The sequence below is a fragment of the Rhopalosiphum padi genome, chromosome 1, assembly GCF_020882245.1.
Source record: "Rhopalosiphum padi isolate XX-2018 chromosome 1, ASM2088224v1, whole genome shotgun sequence".
In the NCBI taxonomy this organism is placed as follows: Eukaryota; Metazoa; Arthropoda; class Insecta; order Hemiptera; family Aphididae; genus Rhopalosiphum; species Rhopalosiphum padi.
This window is the reverse complement of record NC_083597.1, coordinates 87,945,805-87,970,891: the sequence shown is the minus strand read 5'-3', so window position 1 is coordinate 87,970,891 and position 25,087 is coordinate 87,945,805.

The window sequence follows — 25,087 nt, the reverse complement described above, 5'->3', positions numbered from 1 at the left end:
GCATTCACAGACTAATGTGATAAGACGATGAAATGTAAAAATAAAAACGTCATTGTAAAATACATACAGACATATTCCCCGCGCAAGCGTTGTTTATAATACCTAATTTATGTGTATTAAAAACCAAAATATGTAAATATAGATGTAATAAGGAATCGCTTGAGATACCATATATATATACTAAAATTATCAAAATTGAATTATTATTAATAATTTATACAAGACATGACAGTAATAAAAGATACAGAAACCTCGAGGATATAATGTGATTATGCACTCGTCTCGCTTCGTTCATTCCGACGAAGGATAGTAGTACGTGTAGTATTGTAATGTGTTGTTATATTTAGTATAAAATAGTCGTGTTCAAGGGAATCATTTTTAGCGGAGCACATTTAAAAACGTCATTTGGTTCACATTTATTCAATGTTTTCTTACTGCTGTCGATATGACGGTATGGAAATATCAAAAAACGATTTCACCACAGTACCGTTTAGTCTCGATTTCTGATATTTTAAAGTGGGGCGTGAAACTTTTTGAGTAGGTTTTCTTTTCAGCGTATAATACCAGGAAAAGTATGTTCAGAAAAATATGAAACAAAATAAGAAAAAAATAATTTTATAGTTTTTTTTCAAACCAATAATATAAAATAGTACAGGAAAATTGATCGCTTTGTTCAAATATTAATCCGAAATAAATCATTTTTTTTTCAAAATACCTCTGTTCATTTTTGTTTTACATTTTATTTTATTTTATAATAAAACATAAATATAATCTAGTTACAACCTCAATTACTCTTACACGAACCGAAATAATATTAAGACATAGCTTAGAATTAGTGGTATAATACCTCGCTTGAATTATAGTACTATAATATTATATAGTAATTACAAAACGTACGTTTTAAAAACTAATTTTAATTTCGTAAATCGACAAAGTTCTATTTGTTTTAAGAAAAACAAAAATGATTATTAAAATGTCGTAACGTTGTTGGAGTGATGATAGAATAAACGAAGAGCGCGTATAGGTGCCACCTACCTATATATTATTATCGTCTGCAGTGTAACGACTCCGCTCAGGTTTATGAAATTTTAGCGCAAATTATTAAAATTCCAACGCACGCGTTAGTATATTGTCGTCATTAGCACGGCTTAAATCTACACTGTGATTGGAGAATCGCCGCGGCGATATGACTGTATACTTTAGCAGGCAGCTTCGTGCATACCGTCATGATATACCTAATATCATACAATATATTGCCGTCCGCGTCCAATTACACGGGGTCGATCGTAAACTAACGAATTACCCAGCTGTAGACACCGCAGCAGCAGTTGTGATCTGTCGATATGTGGTACGTGCGTGCACGTGTGTATATATATCGTGTTGTTATAGCCGAGTTTTAAATTAATTTATTACACCGCAGCAGCCTTGGGACAGTGTAAATTGTCGATAATATTTCGGTTCGTTAATCCTATCATCGCGACCTGCACCGCCGGCACCTCCATCGAGCCCCACAGCAACGCCTGCTGTTTATTACATGGGTGTGTTGTACGTCCGTCCGCCCGTGTGTGTGTGTGTGTGTGTGTGTGGATTTGTAAACGACAATTCATTTTATTGATATTTGATATTATTATTATTATTATTATTAATATTGAGAACGTGGATGTTAAGTAGACAAACGCGGGTGTCACATAATATAATGCTATATTATTAAATGGTAATGGTTCTACTGCAGTAAACACAATTGTTTCACTGACGTTTGATATATTATGTACTATGTCTGTATGTTTATATATATTATATGATATAGGTAGATCGGTATTGTGTTGATATATTTCGGGAGGACTATAACAACATACACTGTTCAAATCAATCGATGATAGTACAACATCAAATATTATTGTTGTATACTTATAGTTAATATACTGGCCCAGTTTGGATATCGGAGCCGCGTAAAATATTGCCAATTCAGTTTTGCATAAAAACGAACATATAACTGTTATTTGATTACTTATTGGTTAATATTGTTTTATTTTTTGATAAATTTGACGTGGTACCATATTAATATATTATTATAGGTTCGTAATTACATCGTTCTAATGTTGTTCTTAGACTTTCGATGAAAATCTTATGCAGTTTGTGTATATACCTCGTGGGTTCGACTTTAGCCCAAATTGTATTTTTACACTTAACTGCCTACAATTAATATTGTTAATATGCCTTTGGTACATATTCGTAATTATAATATAGACCATAGAAATACATTTTAAAATATTTAATTGACGTTCATCTCATAAGACAATGTTATAATATATTATGTATCAACCATCAGGCGAATTTTATCCTATTTTTTTGTGGTACACTCAAATAAAAATTGGAACATTGTTAGAAATATTGTTGGTAATTTCTAAATTCCTATCTTACTGACGTTCAACGCTGAATCTAACAAAAGCCCGATTAAACGTCATGCTGGGCTATTATAACTTCTAAGTACCTACTTCAGAATAATATTATATTATATTTATTTAATTTATATTGGCAGCGTTACTGATCTAAAAAAAATTTAACTGTTCATAATTCTACAGGTGGTCAATAAAAATAATAATATTATTCTATCAATTTCTTTATAATATTATATATTATTATTGTTGTATGATAAGTACACCTAGTATCGACATACATTAATAGAAACTACAATTTATAACTACATGTACAATTGTATACATAGCTATATAATATGTAATCGTTATTAAATATCTATTACCTAAGGATTTAATTTGATGTACTTCGAACTATTAATTGTATATTCTTTCAAAAAACTGAAACATATTCAAAGAACCAATACATTAATTAATTTAAATCTAATCAAATTATTGTTAATATAACATAATATTGTTATAACAATTGAACTTAAGAACAATATATATCATTAGATTATAAAAATAACTCCACCCCATGATACGTAGAATAAGCTAAAATTATTTTCTTATAAAGCTTCTATCATAGATTATATTACGTCCTACTTAAATTATTTTTCTAATTCAAGTTTGGTGTATGAAATCAATAAGATTTCTAATAATTTAAAAATAATTGTGCTTATATTTCTGACTTTCAGAAGCCGTTAACGAAAAAAAGTTGAGAAACCATTAATTAATTAATTAATAATTTTTTAAATATATTTTTTAATTATTTTATAACATTATAGATAAATAAATGTATTCAATTTGTAAAAAATGACTAGATAAACTATAAGATACAACAAATTATACATATTTGTTAATTTATACCATAATAAGTGGGGGTAAGTATTTTGCAAACGGTTCATACCCATGAGGTGATAACACAATGAAAAAAAATACCATAATAAGTGATAAAAAATCAGTTTTAAATAATATTTAATTTATACATTCATATAACAAATGTCAAAAATTCAAATTTTAGACATATTTCAAAGTAAATAATAATGAATTAAATCTAAAATCCATAATATGTATTAAAATATTATAAATTTATATTATTTGTATGCCATTTGTAATATATACCTAATTAGTAAAGTAGATCAATGCATTAATATTATATTATATGGATTATATATACATCGTAATAGATTAATATTATAACGAATATTATTATATTGGTATAACTTGTGTGGTAGGTACATTGTTTTTTCATAGCGTAATGTAAACTAATTAGCTCTGAGTACTATGGTAACGAATATACAACTTAAGTTTGTTATCAAGGTGCAATATATCCACCTTGTTTGTTATATTTATTTATCAAGAACATAACGGCATTTTATTCAAAACCACAACCATATCCATCTAAATTTTTTATACGTGAAACTTTAAAAATTTTAAATCTTAAAATGATTCCTTTTAAAAATTGTATGATACAATTACAGACAAATACAAACATAAGATATATGATACCTAGGCTAATAATCATTGCCATTGAAGCCTTAATATTAATTATTAATCAAAAAATAAAAATATATCAAAAAAATATGACATTGATGTACAACGGCTATACAAAAACTAAATTCATAATATTTCTTGATCCAATATTATAAGAGCTTTTCAAAAAATCGAATGTTATATTTATTTCGATGTTTCTATTTTACTATTATGAAATAATAAAAAATAAATAAATACTATAAGTAAACACTAATATTTCACTATTAATAAATATTTTATAAATATACTCAACAAAGTTAATAAGATACCGTATCTGTTATATAATAATAATAACATTTTTATGAATTCATCTCAGTGGTACTGAATCAAATGGTTATCCTACAACAATATTTAGCAAGATACTGGGGGGGGGGGTGCATCAAGGCTAAATTAAAAATACTACGTCCTTCAAAAAAAAAAGTCAAAGACAAAATTCGCAAATTTTTTAGGCTAGCTATAACTCTATGGAAAAAAAAGTCTGCTATACGTCGCTATTATCAAACAAATTTGAACTTATATTATGGCTGGACCGTAAGTCCAATGTTGTAATCATACAATAACGTGCTAAAACATTGACCTTCTTAACATTACCACTGCATATCGGTTTTAAAAAAACGACTATAATACATACAGTACTGCTTACTTTTACAGAAAAAATTAACGTGTTTGCCACCAAATATTATTCATATGAGGTGACAATGGGACTAAACATCAATTCAGAAGTCAGTGGCGCCGATTGTCTAATTGATCTACGACAGGTATCATAGTAGATTTTGTGGGTGATAGGGTCTTTCGTGGTGTACTGGGACCAGCCTATGGATCCAAGATTTCGAGTATAATTTTAACTATATGAAAATAAATAAATATGATATACAAATTTGTATTAATGACAATGAATATAGAATAGCAAATAATTATTATACAAACCCAGTAGCTGCTCTTAAACTGAAATTAAAAAAATCAGGAAGATTGTAACCCCTGGATGCACGATGTCATAATATTTTGTTTAATACTCAGGCGCCACAACCAGCAGCTATTCAGCTACTAAACAAATTAATTAGGAATACGTTAGACCATTCAAATGTCTGAAACCATGCATATTACTTAGTTTAATAATAGGTATATGATTAGAAATAGAATTATTTCAACAGAAATATAACATCACACATATATTTCAATATTTGTATAAACAGGGATGGAGAAACTTTCTATACCCACGTGTCAAATAAAAAATTTGGTTGAATTTTATTTTCCTTGTGTGTCAACTAATTTGATGATATTGTTTCTTGTTATTCCTAAAAAGTAATCATAAAAAAATATATGCATTATATTATACATAATTATTTTTTCATATTTATGAAATCAATTTAAGGTTAACAATTGAATAATTAAAGATTGATACAATATTAATTGAATTTAGTAATTTTTTTATGTTAATCGCAGAAATATATTTTACCTATAATATAATTATTTAATACGTATATATATTTAATACATCATAAATAAGCATTTATGTATAATAAAAATTACTTTTAAATTTATAATTTTATTTTATACTTAGATATAAAACTTCTACTATTCTAGGTTGATAATAATTAAGGAAAAGCTGTAATAAATCTACCGTAAATAACCATTCTATATATAAAAATAAAATTACTGATACATATTTCAGTATATACTCGTAGTATACATTATCCTAGACAGCTATCGGAATGTATCCTATGAAGAGACAACGCTTAAAATATAGAAAATACAATTTCTTGAAATATTATACCAATCAAATGTGAAAATCAACCAATTCGCCTTTAATTACCAATTATTGATTTGTATCCGCTCGGAGATTGCCAATTTCAAATTAAAGAGCGCACATTAATTAGTAACAAACAGTGACTGAAAAAATTAAAACATTTAAAACATATATACACAAACAATTGTGCGGTTGACAAATTCGATTATGGTTTAAAAACATTACAAAAAGATCAAACAGAATTATCATTTGTCACTGTAATGTCGTGTATTCCATTCGGACTTTACAGACAAGTAAAGTGAATAGTGTACACAAGAATTTCGATTGATAATGGTCCTTTGATGTCCTTGCAATATCACTCCCTTATGATAGATGCTAACACAAACAACCCGAGAATTTTATCCACGAGTCAATTGTTGCAGAATTATTTTAATGGATTCTTTTCAAAGAAAAAAACAGTGTCGTGGACTTTCTAATACATGCATTATATTATGTTGTTATTATTATTACACATCATTGATGTGCTTATACATATATTAATATTGTTCGAAAGTTACAAAAAATGAAATTTATTTTTAAAATGCAAAACCTAAAAAAGCAGTACTTTATTATCCTATAATTATATTTTGTAAAATAAACGATCAGTACTTATAGGTTTACATATAAAATGAACATATAATACCTATAATTAAACTAATATTTAATATTCTTGTTTAATTCATTTTTACTTATAGAGGTAAATCAGAACACACATAATTTTCGTTTGAAAGATTACTCAATAATAATAGTATTACCTTTTCACTTTCACATGTTAACTTTGTATTTTTTAAATCACATTTTACTTATTGATTTTTTTTTTAATTTTAGTATTGTATTCTGTAAAGATAAAATACCAGAATAATAATAATAAAATTATTAAGCAGTGACATTAGCGTGAAATTAAGAATTATATTTTTCTAAAAAATAAACTAGGTACCTTAAATAATTCATGAAATCTGTAACTGCTGTCTGCTGATATCAGTAATTAAACTAGAACACGTTGTGTTGTATAATTTGAACGTCGCGCGTCGTAACAAATTACGATAACATTTTTCTTAAAAAACTACGCATAAAGCATAATATAGAAATAAAACAAATTACTACGTTTTTTGATATTGCAAAAATGTATTTAATTCTAAACACAATTTATTACACTAATTTATTTCATAGTAATCTATATCTTTTAGTAACTTATTTATTTACAAAATCCTTTATTCGTGATTATTATTTATTAGTTATGAGTTTATGATAGAATATAAAATATTTTTAAAGAATTATTGTACGATAAATAATATTTTATACATATAAAATTGAAAACAAGTATCATTAATAATTGTATGCTGCAATGCGTAAAATATTTAATTATAAATATAATAACCCAGCTCAATATTATGTAGCTTACTAACTTAGTTATTAAGGTAACGTGTAATACCACATACAAACAATATATATTTTAATGAATAATAGGTAAATCGTATAGTAACAAATTTAAGGATTTAAACATAAATATTATAGTTACGTATAAAATAAATATATTATAAATGTATCAATATACTACCTATAAGTACATAAAAAAGTTGCTTTTTATTTTAAACAAAACAGTGTCTTAAATTATATTTTTTAACTATGAATAAATGGTTAACTTAGTATACAAATAAAAAGTGGTAAAAATAAACATTCTGTATTTAATACGAGTATGATGTATATAATATCATTGAGTATTGAAAATACCACGTACCTATCAAATAGTTATATATAACTATGTGTGTGTGTATTAGTTACTACTTATTATTTTATTCATGTATATTAAATGTAATTAATTTTCATTAGGTGGCTAAATTCATTATGTTTATCCTGATTAGAATGTATTCTGTGCTGAATTGATTAATGTTAGTTTGGATTGTCTCTGTATAGGATATGTGATTATGCAGTAATAAACTAATAACTAATAATATAATATTATACTACAATTTTTTTTTTTTTTACTCGGACTATTGATTGAAACTTTTTATGTCCAGCTTTTACTTTGTATCTACTATATATATATTAATATATGTATTACACACTTATACGATTGGTTGAAATATACGTTTTTTTTATTCCGACGCGTTAGAGATAATTTTTTTTATGTCCTTGTCGAATTCGACGTAATGAGATAGCATACGTTTTCGTGTGCATTGCTAAATAAAAACCAACGGCAATATTTTATTCTGTTTTTTTTTCATGTGTTATTCATGGTCACATTCAGCACTCAAAGAGATCGAATGTGTCCGTTTCCAAAAAAATTCTTAACAACTTCAAGGCGGTCGTTGCAAATATATACCTATAGTTTTTGACGGGTTTTATTTTTTGTATGTACGTAGGTTACTGATTCGATCAATCGAAAACAATCATAGCCAAATGATTTTGGAATAGAGTAAAAAATAGTATGAAATAAAAAAATTTGTTCATAGAATTTAAAATATATATTATTCTAATGAAATGGCATATAGATATTAAATGTAACACAATAATATATATATTTTTAATCTAATTTAATAGATGGTTTTTATATATAATCATACATTGATATATACAATCTATAAAAGTATTTACTCTCGTATAGGAAAAATGTTTATAGTTATCCTGAGTTAATACTTTTCTTATCTTATTTTATTTTCTAACAGCCAAATACCTAAAATAGTATAATAATAATATCTATAAATCAGTGTTTCTCAACTTTAGTGTTGTGGCAACACATTATTAAAATATTTCATATTCCGTGTCACACAATAAAAAAAAATGATAATAATAGGTAATATTTAATTTTAATCGGTATAATATAAAGTATGAAAAATATGTAAAATATGTCAATAACATATAACTTATTTTTAATCGTCGTAGAGATTATATCAAATACCTAAATAAGTTTTTGTAAATTCGTATCAAATAAAATGTTTGCATATTTTGTGTCATTTAATATTTTTCGTGACACGTTTGGACTTATTCGGCGATACACTGGTTGAGAAACACTAGCTGTTATCAATTATTAATTAATATATTTAAAAATCACTGTACATATAATCATTTAGGTGCTACTTCGTAAGCTTTATAGCAAAGGTAAACGTATTTGTGATAAATTCGTTTAAGAAACGTAAATACACGATTATTATTGTACATTTACAATCGTTATATGAATTTTCATGAGGTGAGATAGGACTCGCGTATGGGTTGTTCCTGTAATCAATTTCAAACGATGCACCGTTGATTAAGCGGCTGTACAAAATAAAAATGACGATATATTAAGCGTAACGAAGTGGTACCTTTGAAAATTTGGCAGCGCAATATTAGCAAACATCGGTTCAAACAGAACAACAAACTTATCGATAACTTGTTAGACAATGAAAACTTTCGAAATTTGTTAGACTTTGTTTTCGCCAAAGAGCCAACTTGAACTTTCGCGCTGTTAGCGTCAACTTTCCAGCGAAACATTTAGTTGCGGAACAGACAAATATTTAAAGTTGTTCAAAAATTTAACGAAAATATTTCTATATTTCTTCGGATTGGATTGTTTCTTGGTAAAACGTTGCACTGTCGAATTCACAACGGCCGATATGGTGTAAATACATTAACCGCGGTACCATATGGTTGTTACAAAGAGCTACGGATTCGTTAGTAGTTGGGAGTAAGTGAAACTTAGTAACCTTGACTTGTTCCAATCATAAAAATGAACCAACGACGGTTAATTGAAACTTAACTGAAAATATTGAATTGCTGTTAAGTCTAGCCATTGATATGACAGCTCGTGGCAATAAGTCGAAAGAAATACAATAATGCATACCGCCGCAGTGCCGCGTTGCCTCAGAAACAATATGAATTACCTATGTGCCATTATAATTTGCAATAAAAATAAAATTTGTGATTTCTTTCATTGACGGCATTTCTTGACAATCCAAATAATTTAATATTCTTGTATATTATGTACGTAGTTTTAGCTAGTTCGCTTGTCTGTTTGCTATAAAACTTCTTGAAATTTAAAGTAATTATGTGGTACCTACTTTTTATTTTGGTTTTTTTTCCCTATACTTCAACTTTTACTTTACTTTTTATTAATAATCATATAACATGTATATAATTTATATTTTGAAGGAGGTAGACGGCAAAAAACCAGAGTCGCCAAAAATTATGAGCCTGACATACGCACGTTTACACATTTAATTATTTTACGACATACCACATCACTTGTTAGTTGTATCGAAGTCAGGAGTGTCTATATACAACGAAACAGCGATATTTTTATAATTAAATTAAACAAACACATACCAATATTAAACCATCCAAAAATAGATAATGCGAAAATAGATCGAAAATTACATGACATGCAAATACTACAAAAGTATTATGGTAAACAAGAATTGTTCCGATATAGAATTTCGTCGCACCGCACTAACCCGGATGAGAAGATTAAGTCCAACAACAATCGCGTTTACCTAACACTACAATTCTGTTTTCTCAAGTCTCAACAGACCGATGACGCGCGGAAAATATCGCGGTTACCCGATCGCGAGTACACCATATAATAAATACAACATAAACCACAACCATCTATTTTATACCACGTTAGATGTAGCACACTGTATACCACATTACCACGGTTACTTGGACTATCGTCAATACAGCTTAAAGAAAATCACAGTTCATACTATCACCTTTTTCGTTGTGTTCGTTGTATCATTCATATTCTCAATCAAGCCGTTAGCAGGTATATTATTTAAGTGTTGTGCAGTACAAAGACATTTTGGCAAACAAGACTTGTATATTTGCTGTGTATGAGTGACTTTTCGCATGCCCCATTACTTCCGGTCCAATAAAACGTGTTACCTGTTATCAAAGAATTTAACGTAGGAAGCACGTCAATATAATAATTGCACCACGCACACCATAAAGTCACTGTTGTATGTATAATGTAAAATATGCTAAAATGCTATTTAAAAATACCTATAAATTAATAGGTCTCTTCTATAAAGTTTCTGAGACAATTATTTAAAATTCGTCATGATTGATGTATATTATACGAGTACATTTATAAATGCGATGTACCAAACTACCAAACACAAAAACTGTAGAAACCACAAGTGGACTGTACGAAATTAGCAATACTCGCGTGGGCAACAGTGCCGCCTAACTTCATCAGTAAATTTGTGGTTATATTGTACACGTCCGTTGTTGGGGACGAAACAGCATCGTTTAAAATCGATGTCCAGTACCTATTATGTACTATATGTATAATAACGTATATTATACATATAGTTATTTTTGTATATTATTTTATAAATTACAATATAACATAAATAGCAACATCGACGTACCGTGTGAAATATTAATTTTTTATTAAAACGCTTTAATCCCTCTGAGATGGCATACGATGAGTAAACTAAAATAAACTACACGCGTATAAGACATCAAACACGTCATCATATGTAATTGCGTTAAAACTATTTTATATTTGTCTTGTCTAATATCGGGTGTGAAGGGCATGCAGTAGTTCTTCTGTTATGAATTCGTGTACAAATAATTGACTTTTATCGGACTACCTACTGTATATTCGAACAATACAAATGTTATAGGAATCATCATAAAGTGACAGGTAAGTATTTATTTTTAAAATACACAATTTTTAAACTTCGTGATTAAATATTTTTACGTTTTATATTATATTTTTCACGAAATATATATGATACAAACCAATCGGTTTAAGGCCTTAGTTTGAGGTCCATCAAGCTGTGGTTGTGATTCTGAATATGATATCATAATATATCATATATTTATATAGTAATGCGAACAAATACTATATACTCAGGATTGGTGTATCGTTACATTATATCTTCCGTTGAGATCCAAAATAACTACAATTTATCCTCACCCGTCGACTAAAATCAGTAGTTTTACAATACATATATATTATATATAGAGAGAGAGAGATTCTCATGCATACTCATGACCGTCTACAAGTGCTACTGAATACACACACACACACACACACACACACACATGTGTATATGATATAATATTCAATATACTCTATCGGCTGCTGTTAAAAAACTCACACACACAATGGGAATAACTATAATATATAATATATAATATATAAGGTAAGTATACTGTATATATATGCACTATACTTGCGGTGGACAAAGGGGCACAAAAAAAAAAATTCACAGACGAGCAACTTTTTTCCCCTACCCGTCGTGTACGCACCGAGCAACGACTGCAGAGGCGGCGGCTCATGTATAAATAATTATTTTATGCCGTAAGTCTTTTTGTATATGTAATAACGATATAATGTATTCCGCGCCGGCCGGCCAATCGGAGAGCGCGAGCGGGCACGCCTACCGGCCGTCACGTGACTCCGGCCAAGGTATATTATGCACACACAATATATATATATATATAAACATTAAACATATACATATATATATATAATATACACATATTGACATATTTATTAATATATATATATGTGTGTGTGTGTGTGTGTGTGTGTGCGTGTGTGTGTGTGTGCGTAATGTACCTATATATAGATGAAATCGTGAGTGCCGGACTTTTCGATGTTAATTGAATTCTTCCTGCAAAAGTATAATAATATATTATGAGAAGAACGAATGATATAAAAATGAAAAAAAAATAATAATAATAATAATTTATAAATATAAATAATACACATAACGATGACAATACAATGTATATAATAATATAATGATAATAACAGCGATAAACGTGGGCGGAGGGAAAAAATTGCGGTTTTTTTTTGTTTTGTTTTATTTCAAGTGAAAATAGGTGTATATATATATATATATGTATTATATACCTTAACGTATAATATTCCTCTTGCGTTCGCCAAATGAATATCGCCATAAATTTTAAACGGCACACTCTTTGAACCTTTGATAGGCGTCTCGGTATTTTTATGCCGTACATTTAACCCACCCACCCCTGTCCGACCCTCCAACCACACATCGACCCGTGTTGTATTATATACATATATTTAGCTGCGCATTATAAAGCCGCTGTTCTATGTACGTATATATATATATATATACGGCTTGCAAATGGATTAAGAAACTATACTGTGTGTGTGTGTGTGCTTTATTAATATATTTGTCCGGTCCGGTATGATTACTGTAAATTGTATAGGTATATCAAAGTTTGTATACCTACACCTGATAGAAACTATAGATACTTAGACCAAAAAATAATCATATAATTATTTTAAAATTCCTTTAACTATCCCCTTATTAACACTTTGCAATCGATAACAGTTTTCAACTTTTTATAACATAAATAATAAATTTTCTTTAATTTTTCATTCATAATATGCCAGAATTCAATATTAATAACTAATGGGTAGACGATTGACTATTAACTCATCAATATAATAGTAAATCCTAGATAATATATATATTTCACTAGATTTTATAAAACAGTAAAACGGTATAAGAGATAAATATTTTTTGACGTTCTTTGCAGAACACTTATTTTTCTACAACTATAATTTTCAACTAAAATATAGATATCTCTGCCCACTATTAGAACTTTAAAGTGAAATACTTAAAATCAAAACATGCACTTATTGTTTATCACCGTTATTTCACTATTTATTTAATGATATCTCTAGCCATTACTTCTTGTTTTCTAATAATCATAAAAACAACACAACCAATGTTTATGAAAACTGTTCACGAAGATTTTCGTCATTTTCAACTAACTGCAGGTAACTAAAAATATAAACACTTTATTTAAATAAAGTATAAAATAAATAAAATAATAAAATTGTTCAAAGTAAAATATTTTTGGCTTAAATATTATAATTTAATTCCCATGAATGGATGAATTGTAGATAGTAGTTGTGCTAAAACTTAGGTTTATTATTATGTAATATAATAAGTAAGAAAATTAATAAAATAAATAGGTTTTTGTAAAATATACAGTTAATTTGATAAAGAAGAGGAAAAAGCTTATTAATACTATATAATAATGACAATTAAATCAGCCACGGTAATATATATAAAAAAAATACATAAATATATGAATATATTATATATACATTTAAATATACCTATTAGGTTAGGTTATATAATATATATAGATATTTAATACAAACAAAATTGAAACTGATTAAGTATGTTGATAAATGGAGAAAACTTAATAGGATTTTATTTGTAAGCCTTTTACAAAAATGTTATATGAATCAAAATAAAACTAAATTAAATAGCAATAATTTATATTAAATTTCTAAAGACTTTCAAAACTTTAACTCAAGTAATATTTCTTAATTTTATATTAAAATGACAAATTTTACACACCATGTATTTTTTATGATGTAATGATTATTATTAATTTATCAAATAGTTTATTAAATTATTTTATGACGAGTATTATATATATTCTTATGTTAACATATTATTTTATATTGATATGATTGACGATAAAAATTATCTATTTATATGTGTATAATACTGTTATATATAAATAATAATAACCTATAGTGTATCCTACACATTTAATACTTAAATACTGGTTACATATTATTGAATAAATGCTAATAAACACTAATATTATGTTTTAATTGTTTATACCATTTATTATATAATAGTTTGACTATAAATAAATCTATGAACAATTTTAATTCATAAGCTATTCAAAAACAATTAAATTCTAAAAACCGATCGTCTTTAATTTTAAATATTAAGTTGCAAGTATACATGTAATCATTTATAAAATATTGGTATATAATAAAAATAAAATCATAATATAAAATAACCCGAGTATTAAATATTATCATTAAAATAGCAAGATACTAAGGTCAATAACATTAACTTAAAAATATTATTCTTTATTCGTAGTATACTGAATACAACTCTAAATAAAAACATTACCTAGTATAAATCATTAGTGTAAAACAATTCACCGAAATATGATACTTGTCTTAATAAAACGTTTTATTCTATGCTATTGTCGAGCAAAGGACCAAATTTGTTTTACAATAAGTCTTATAATAGTAAAATCGTGTTCTATATAAAAGATTTATTTATCAATTTTATAGATATGACTTAGAGTAAGTTATAACTACCATATACTATCAACTATACACTTCTATAATAGTGGTCAGTAATAGTGTTTGGAATTTTTAAGAGATTTTTAAAAATATCATCAACAGGCAACAATAAAATATAAAGAAATTATGCTGTTTAAATTAATTATTTATTTTAATGTTTAGTTTATGGAAACAAATTAGCTTATAACATATCATTATTACTTGAAGATTTCAAACTTTTCAATAATTGAATTATTTGTTCGTAGTTTTTAACTAATAAAATATAGTATATACAATAATAACTTAAAATATCTGAAATCCCAAATGTTATTTGTATAATTTAATTAAATATACTTTATAACTACAATACAATTTTAAAAATCGTTACACAAATTGTATATCTAATAATGAACTTTAAACTTACTCTCTAGGTGCTTTATGTATTTTATATGGTAAACTAAGCTACACTTCCTACACTCAAAATTATTTTCAGTAATATACTATTATTTTATCATAATTTTAACTTAGTGACTAATATAGTGTGTTGAGACATTTATAATATTAAGTATAATCAGACAGGGTTACCTTCATATAGTTTTCTAATTTTTTTTCTTTTCAATAATACTATATTCATTATATATAAGGACATCACGAATAAAATCCTATAAACTTCAAAAAACAATTATTTAAATTATTTAGTTTAGCTACTTTTTGTATTTATCTGTAACTGGATAAAAATGTTATGTGTATTATTTTATAATATATCTGAAATGAGTTAAACAAGATAAATTTCAAACAATTTATAGCCCCATCTTTTATAATTAAATTGCAAAAAACGGCTTTCCTTTTGTTCCATTTAAAAACATACAAATAACATTAATTTCGTATGCATATTACATAAACTTATAAGCATTGAACTTGACGATTTTACATTTAATATTTTATAATTAATACTTCCATTATATATCGTACGTATAACACGACAAGACCTATTATTATATTACTGTGACAAATACGACTTTACCAATAAAATATCTAACATCCAATAACATTATTTTTAAAAGAATAAAATAATAAAAATAATAAGTTTTTCACAAAAATTATCATTATCAGGCTTTACCTAACTTTAATAATATATTTTTAAACCCAGAATAATTAAATAGTAATGAAATCTAGGTCAAATGACCTAAATTATAATTTAATTGAATTGTATATTTTTTGTATGAAAAACATTTTCGTCGTCAAATAATGTACTTCAATAAAAATAACACAATTATACCACTATTATCTATTTTGTATTTTTAATATTTAAAATTATGTGAAACATAAAAATATTCAAACACATTAAGACGACACTGTTATTTCTAAATTATATAAGCATTATTGTTAGGGGCCACCAACAAAAAATATTCAGTTATGAGTTTTGGTTTGCTGAACTAAAAACAGGTTATAAAATAATGTAACTATAATAACCAAAGAATTTATTACAATAACCGACATACGCGTAATATGTCTATTATACAGAGTATAATATTATATTATTATCATCATATTATTATTAAAACGTCTCTTATGTTTTGTTAAATTACTTATCTTTTGGAGCATCGAATGTTTACAGCGCAAAGTATATACTTTTAGTTTGTTAATCATAATTATTATACAAACGTGGTACAATAGGTACAAAATTGAAGTGTATTTAATGAAAATGTATATTTTTAATAAGAATTTACATATTATACACATTGTTATATTCAAATTTTTTTAATCTCCGACATTCTGTAATTATTTAGAAAATAATCAAACCGTAAAGATAAAGGACTTTTGGACCTTACCCTAACGAATATTTTCGTATGTACAAACATTATTATACATATATTGTTGGGATGCACTTGAAAAAAAATCGTTTTCAGTATTTTTGCTTTGTTAACTTCAATATCATAGTATTGTTTTTCAAATTTTTTCTGATCATAGTAGGTACCTTTATTTTTTATACCTAATATGATATATTATATATATATATATTATATATTTTTATAGAAGGATTTTAAAATTAAATATCGATTTGTTTTGTTTTTGGTAATAGAAAATTATTTTCTTTACATTTATAATGCTCATGAAATCACTATATCAAAGGGAATAATTTTACTTTTTGATCTTCAATAATAATTAATAATTATCTGGGTTTAATACAATAATCTATATATGAATGAGTATGATAATCTTCATTTTTAAAGAAACGTATTTTATTGATTTTCTAAAATTGTATTATTAAAATATAGAATCATGATATACAATTAGTTATAATATATTATTTTGGTAAGTATTTATATTATTATATTGATAGTAAGTTATAGTTTCAAAATTTGTAAAATGCTGATTTTATAATAATTATTTTGGTTATCACCTATTTTAATGTTCTTAATGTGTGTATTAAATTGTTCAAATATATTTTCTTATTCAGTAAAGACAAAATGTATACCAATTTCCTCAAATGTTTATTGATTAAAATAATTACACCTAGATGTTGTACAGTGATTAAATAAAATATATTCTCATAGTAAAATGAATAATTTATTACTTTTGGGATATTAAAATTAAATTAAGAAAAATATTATGTTCACATGAGAATGCATGAATAACAGTTTAACGAGAAATTACTTATAATTATTTTAATTATATTTAAGGCTAATTCTCATTTTCCGACTTTTAACTACCTTCTAAATTCAATGTAAATTTTAATGTTGATCATTGGTGATACTTATGATACTTCGAAATATAAAATATTTATTATAATCAACATACTACATTTTATTCATATATATTGGATTCTTATTATTGAGATAATAATTTAAAATGTACCGTAAATATCCCATATAACTACATAATAACTAAATTATACTATCTTATGAATCAACAAATTTAATAATGTATGATGCATTTTAAAATTAATTGTTTTTTAATATACATCTAATCTATATTATAAATTATTTAAAACATTTTACAATATAAATTTGTATAATTCATAATCAAAATATATTTTTTTAACATATAAGTATTATAAAATATATGAAATCTGTAAATTTATTTACAATAAAAACTATAATAATATAATTTAAAAATCTAATCAATACCTAATTAAATAAAAAATAATCTACTAAAACCTATTTATTTTTTCTAAAGGATATTTGTTTTATTCAGGACTTAAGAATAATATTCTTAAAATAATGGTTTTATTTATATTAAATTATTAAAAACATATTTATATTACTTTATATTTAATATATTTACTTACATTTATATATCTATGTCCATTTATATATTCATTACTGTTTAATGACTTAGTATTAAAGAGAATAATATAACACTCTATTCTAAATACGTTTTACGACAAAAAAAATATAAATTAAATAAAACGTTCCTAAATTATTAACATCTGTTAAAACTTGAAATCACTTAATAGTATATAAGTATACTGTCTAGTGTCAGTGTTACATTATTATAGATATAAAAATAATTATATTGATTAAAAACTCTAGTTATAGTGACTAGTATTTGATATTTGATACTTATAAGTTACAACAATTAATTATAAAATCTAGAGTATGAGAAACAAGTATTAAAATCGGATAGACTTAAAGACAAATTTAATTTTCATTACATCATAAATTCATAAATATACGTCGATATAAATATATCTGTGAATGTAAAACAAAATTATTTCGTGAGAAATGTAATGAATAAGCATTATTTTGATAACACAAATGTTTATACGATATTCGAGTCATATACATTTAAATAATATATTAACGCAGACAGAAAATATATATTTAAGAAAAAAAAAGAGTTCACGGTCACAAAAATGGTCTGTATAGTCATTCGCCAATACTTGTTTTTCCCCCTTTGCAGATATTATGTATAAGCATATTATTATATATTATACTAAACACATTCGTTATTCTCTTATGTATAAATGGAATGAATGCACAGTAGCTAATTAAACGCTAATTAGCAATCATGTCGGATTCGTGGAACGTCGAAGTAAACCGGGTTTAATTTTTTTTCCTCTTAAACATGTCCTCGTTTACTTATTTTTTATGGGCCAGATGACATTTGCGTTAACTAGTATAGACGGCATATATATATGATGTGGGGAAACGTTTATAATTATTGTACATATCCAAGAATGTCCAGGAGGAATGGCGCGAATTATAATGTGTATGCGTATTATGTACCTTCGTATGCGCACAACGGAATTATTCTGCAATTCATTTTTTTTTATATATATATTTTTTTAATTTATAAGATATCGTAATTAATACTGATAGATAACTGCTGCCGGTGCGTATACAAATACACGTTGCAAATTATACTGAAAAAAAAAAATAATTACAATGAAAGAATTGTATTTAATCTATTTGCCCTTATTTATATATATTTTTCTCATCCATTCAGCAGTTCCTTAACCCCGATACGTCGTGAAATTATTGACTGATTTTTAGATTTACCTATAAGTACGGGAAACGTGTTTACATGTGACCATTAATTGAAAATCAGTTCGAGTACACAACATAGTATATTATATATAATATATATATATAGGTATAATATGTATGACAATGTAGTATAATAAATAATATATTTGAAAATATAACAAGAAATATATGAAAGAGCGTAAAATATACAAGAACGGCTTACCATATATATATATATATATATATAAACTCGTATATATAAAAAAGACAGTAATAATAATAGTATGTTGGGTTCACACGAGTTGCGTAGGTACCAAAAAAAAAAAAAAAATGTGCCTAGATGAATTACGTCTTATCATATCAGACAGACAGTCTTTTTTTAATACTCGAAAAATTCTAATTCTTAAAAAATTAATCAAATGTCTTATGAAATTGTCTGTTCTAGATAAACGATTAAAATATTATCTTTTTAATGGTTTATGTCCTAAACTGAAAGGTTTACCAAACGGTTATAAATTATCTTATTGCGATATGCCAAAGTGTAATAGTGTTTGATATTTATTTAAATATTTAGTCTTCGTTCTGAACCTAGTCGTTTTGAATTTTGTGCGTGGGTGGTTTACAACTTTAAGCGAAAACCAAAACCCATTGCAAATTATCGATGATATTAAAAGTTGAATAGGTATTAAGTTATATGAATGAATTTATCGTATAAAGATTAAAGGTAAATTTTTAGATATTTAGATTTATTTTATACCTATAATATACATGATACTCGTAGATATAACTCACAAGTCTTAATATTATTACTATGAGTTTACAATATACAATATAAACACGAATAGTTATTATTTAAAAACACCTGATCAAAATAAACGAGTCGCTTGTCGCGTCAATAGATACGGGATGCGATTCGTGTACAAAAGTAATTCGAAAATCGAAACGCAACTAAAGCGCTCCGAATATATTATATTATTGTATACCTACTGCTCGTATTATAGTACACCTACCAAATCTAAAAACCGAATAAATCGATCGTTCGATATCAATACAATCACAATATCACATATAGGTATTCTTATACGTATTGTCGTGTATACTGATAATTATAATTATATTTATACCAAGTAAAACACAGCTTCAGAACTAATTGCGATACGATGATATCTGCATATTTAAACGGATATCATGTAGATACGCGTATATCGTGAACAAATATTTAAATAACGCACAGATATAATAATATTGTAATCTCGTAATACGCAGTAGGCACCCATAGACTATACAAGTATACGATATAGGTATGTATGTCGTATTGGTGTTGTGTATCGCCTATATCTATATACGGGACTCGTTGCAGCACGTCGTTTACGCGCATACCATATTATAATATAATATATAATATATACTAATAATAATAATAATAATAATCCGCTGGTGTCCCGACTACCGTGTGTAGCTCATTTTAATAAGCTAATCGATAAGGACCCGCCGCGATATCTGCGCCTGTTATGAGGCGACAATGTGTATAAATACTGTGCGCGAAGCTGTAAAATATCGCGTGCAGATCATATCTGAGGTCTGGTTTAATTGACAGGTGCGCGCTCACACCTGTTTAAATTGCGGTTGCGCTGTTGTCTGTGTGTGTTTTTTTTTCCTGCTCCGAGAGGCGCAAAACAATGACCGAGACGGGTTCGACGCGAATGGCAACAATAAAAAGTAAAATATATATATATATATATATATATTATTGTGTGTGTGTGTGTGTGTGTGTGTGTGCAGTGCGCCTCCGTACAGGAAAGAAATCCATTGTCATGTATATATATATATACGCATACGATTGAAGTAGATAGTCGTCGTATTATATAATGTTATGTACGTGGAACGCCGAGGCGAACCGATATTGAACTGATTTCGTAATTCGATTGTATACCGGTCGATTTTTGATCTGGACCGTAATGGACCGCTTCAGCGTAAATGATAGATGTGGTTGTTGTCGTCGTCGACTTAGAGTGGGTACAACGCGTAAAACTAAAACGGTTCGTGAATTTTATTATTTTATACACTTGATGATGTCTTTACGTTACTAATTGAAAATAAAATATACGACTTAACTCCTCTGCGCGCGTCCACGATACGACGATAGATCTAAACGAAATCCAGAATTGAAACATTTTATATTATATTGACCACAATTAATATTATACGAACATTATATATCCGAATCCCGTCGAAAATACATTTTTAATAGTTTCCGTATTACCTGTACCTATTATGCAGACTGTGTATAGAACACGAACGATATTATGCTTATAATGCCTACGTGAAAATCAAAATTATATTTTACAACAACAATAAATAAATAATAATATAATAACAATAATAATAATAATAATAATAATAATAAAATAATAAATCCACCAACATTATATTATATAATATAATAAATAAAAACCACACTGGCGACCAACTCGGTTGTAGGTGTATAAAAATCTCGGAGGGGAAAAAAATACAATTTAGGTGTATACGTCTACGTCATCAACAGAAATCGTTTCTATAATTACTGCAGTGGCGTCAAGGCGGCCACTTCAAAAATGACCTGAGTTTCATTAATCTTCCGAAATATCATATTATAATATACGTTGGTCTCTTTCTTTCTTCATATTTTATTTCCACCACCCTCTTTTCTTATATATATTTCCATAAACTATATAACCGGTCTCTGGTTTTTTTCCATCTTTTTTTCGGGTCCCTAATGTAAAACGTAATTTGTTTGCAACGGCTTAAAGGAGCCGCCCGGGCCCAGGGATGAGCCTTATCGCCGAGGGATAAATTACAGGGTGTAGTTTTGGCAGCTACCGTGATTGATGAACGACCTCTCTGGTCCGCGTCGCCGTCGATGCCGCTACGATTTTTATCCACGTACATAATATATAGTACACGCGTAAATTTATATTATGTAATGCTAAAAACGAACAAAAGTCAATATACATAGAGGTACGAGATAATAATTGCAGTGGCGTTATACATTGTTAGTATAACATTATACTATATTATTGTTATTATTATACCGACTAATCTTGTCGCAACCGTATACCGTAGTTATAGCAAAACAATAATATGTAATATGATTTGTATAAAATGGATACGTAAGTCAATAATAATTCAAGCTAATTTTTATTGTTTTATTTAACGACTGACTTTTATTATAATATTATTACCTTATTGTTAGATTTTATCTACGCCATCAAAGCCTAAAATGTAAAATATATAAGCTGTTTCAAATCAATAGTGCAAAAATAAAGTATGTAAATAAATTTAGTAAATGTACAATATAACGATAGTATATGTTAAAAAATACTTCGAAAGGAGTTTTTTACAAATTTTAAATGAGTATTATTAACTGCAGAGCAGGCCATAAGAAATACATTAGCATGTTTTCATTATTTAAACCATAAAAATTCAAAGTTAAATTTAACTAAAACATTATATCTATTATTTCAAAATTAAGAACCCGCGCGTGTACAATATTACGAGTATATTAAATGATTATTATATGCAAAACATATTTTATATATTTAAATTGTACGATAAAAAATTAATTTTTGATTCGATATAATTCTTACATCAAAATAGATTTTTAACAAACAACTGTACATTATTATATTAATCCAATACATTATATTTTATATTTCCATAAAGTTAAAGATTAAATAATTGTAGTCTAGAACCTTTGGATTTTATCACAAGATAAGATTCACGTGATCACATTGTGATCATATTTAAATTTAAAAATCTACGAATTTAATTCACTTGATAATTAAATGGTAAATCACGGGTTAAAAATTAAAAATATCTATACTTACTATTCCAGAAATAAATGTTTCATAAGTAGTGTTATATCGTAAAAAAATAGAATGAGTGAAGCAAAAACTTCGGGTTCAAAATAAATAACTGATTACCGATCGCCGCTGCGTAGAAACTAGAAATCACTAGAATATATTAAATGCATTGAAAATAAAATTCCACGTGTATTAATAAAAAAAAATGCACGTGAAATAAATTCATGGATTCACATGAAATAAATTTACTGCAGACACGTGAATTCAACTAGGTACCATAAGCAAAAAGCTAAAAACTACTTTTATACTAAAAATCAATTTATACATTATATAGACAATTTATAGGTATGTAGCTAAAAAGTTTACAAGTTGGCATCCAACTTCACAATATTAAACTATTATATACGTGGGGTATTACCAATCGGTGACATAAGGAGACTCGTCAATAATCGATTCACGTTACGAATGTATTTTGATATTATAATAACTTATTGTACACGTGTGTGTATAGATTGTTTTTCTTTTCGTAAATAAAAAAAAAAAATTATATTTTTTACCTCAATATAGTGTAATGTTAATAAATTATAAACATATATATATATATATATATAATAACAATATTTGTAATTCTACGAATCAACTAATATCCACAATGTATTATACATGTTCCCATATATTGCTAAATTCTAACGCGATCAAAACGATTACGATGGACATAAAAAACCTCTAATGTCTACCTGCATAACGCCTATAAGATAAATTAACAATAAACGAATGACTCGTGTAATAATTTATAATAACAAAAAAAACTTCTAAACGTTCATTATGAGCCACAATGAATGTGTTTTGATTTTATGGCTTGTGTGTACATATAATAATGTCCCTCAGACGTTGTTGCAATATAGGTATATACGTTTTACGATCCAATGAAGTCGGGCTAGACATTTATCACGTTATGTTTGACTTTAAAACATTAGTTTATTCAAGAGTACAACGTTATTATAGTTCTTTTTAAAAATTGCCTATCTGTTTATTTTAAATTTACCGTTTTTATAATGGTCGTAGTGTTATAGGTACAGGTACTGCACAGTAGCGGAAAAAGCATTTGTCATTGAACTCTTCGGCAGTAAAACTGCATAAACGTACACTTTTACACTTTTCTATATAGGTACCTACACAAATAATTTAATTGATTTTAGTCAAATTTCTAAACATAATTTTACCGCTGTTTTACTGCCTATCTATTATAGTATTGTAATCATTAATATGATACTATATTTAATTTGACACGAGTCTATCTAATAAAATGAATACCATGACAGTTACCCAATATCCATCATATAATGTACTCATGTCCCATGTAATTAATATAGGTATAAAGTGACAGTATGTAATATATAGTGTATGATGTAATGAATAATAATACATGTATAATAAATACATTAGATATCTAATATATGGATAGTTATGGAGATGATGTCAACCAATCAATGGCATGGTCGAAATTAATGTATTATACCAAAATAAATATAGTTTACCAAAAAAAAAAATTGTACTATTCAATCTATAGTATAACAAAGAGCTTATGTTTAAGTATTAAAAGTTGTATTAATTTCAAAAATATAGTACTTATATCATAATATTGTGCACTTGAATTTAGTTGAAAGGCGAAATGAGCATAATAAACAGATCAATTTTGCTAATAACGGCTTACGATAGTTTTTAGTAAATATGGTGATTGCTATAATCATGCCATAATATTCGTATAATAATATATTTTACCCGGAGACCTCACAGAATCGTAATAATTTACGAAACGCTGTGCTAACGGATTCAATCAAGTCAGGAGACTCGTGTGCATCCGACCTTCTCATAATTATAAAAACAAAATATAAAACTGCGCAGAGAACAAATATAAAACAAAATTTCAAGATGAAAGACGATATGCAGAATTATAAACCTTA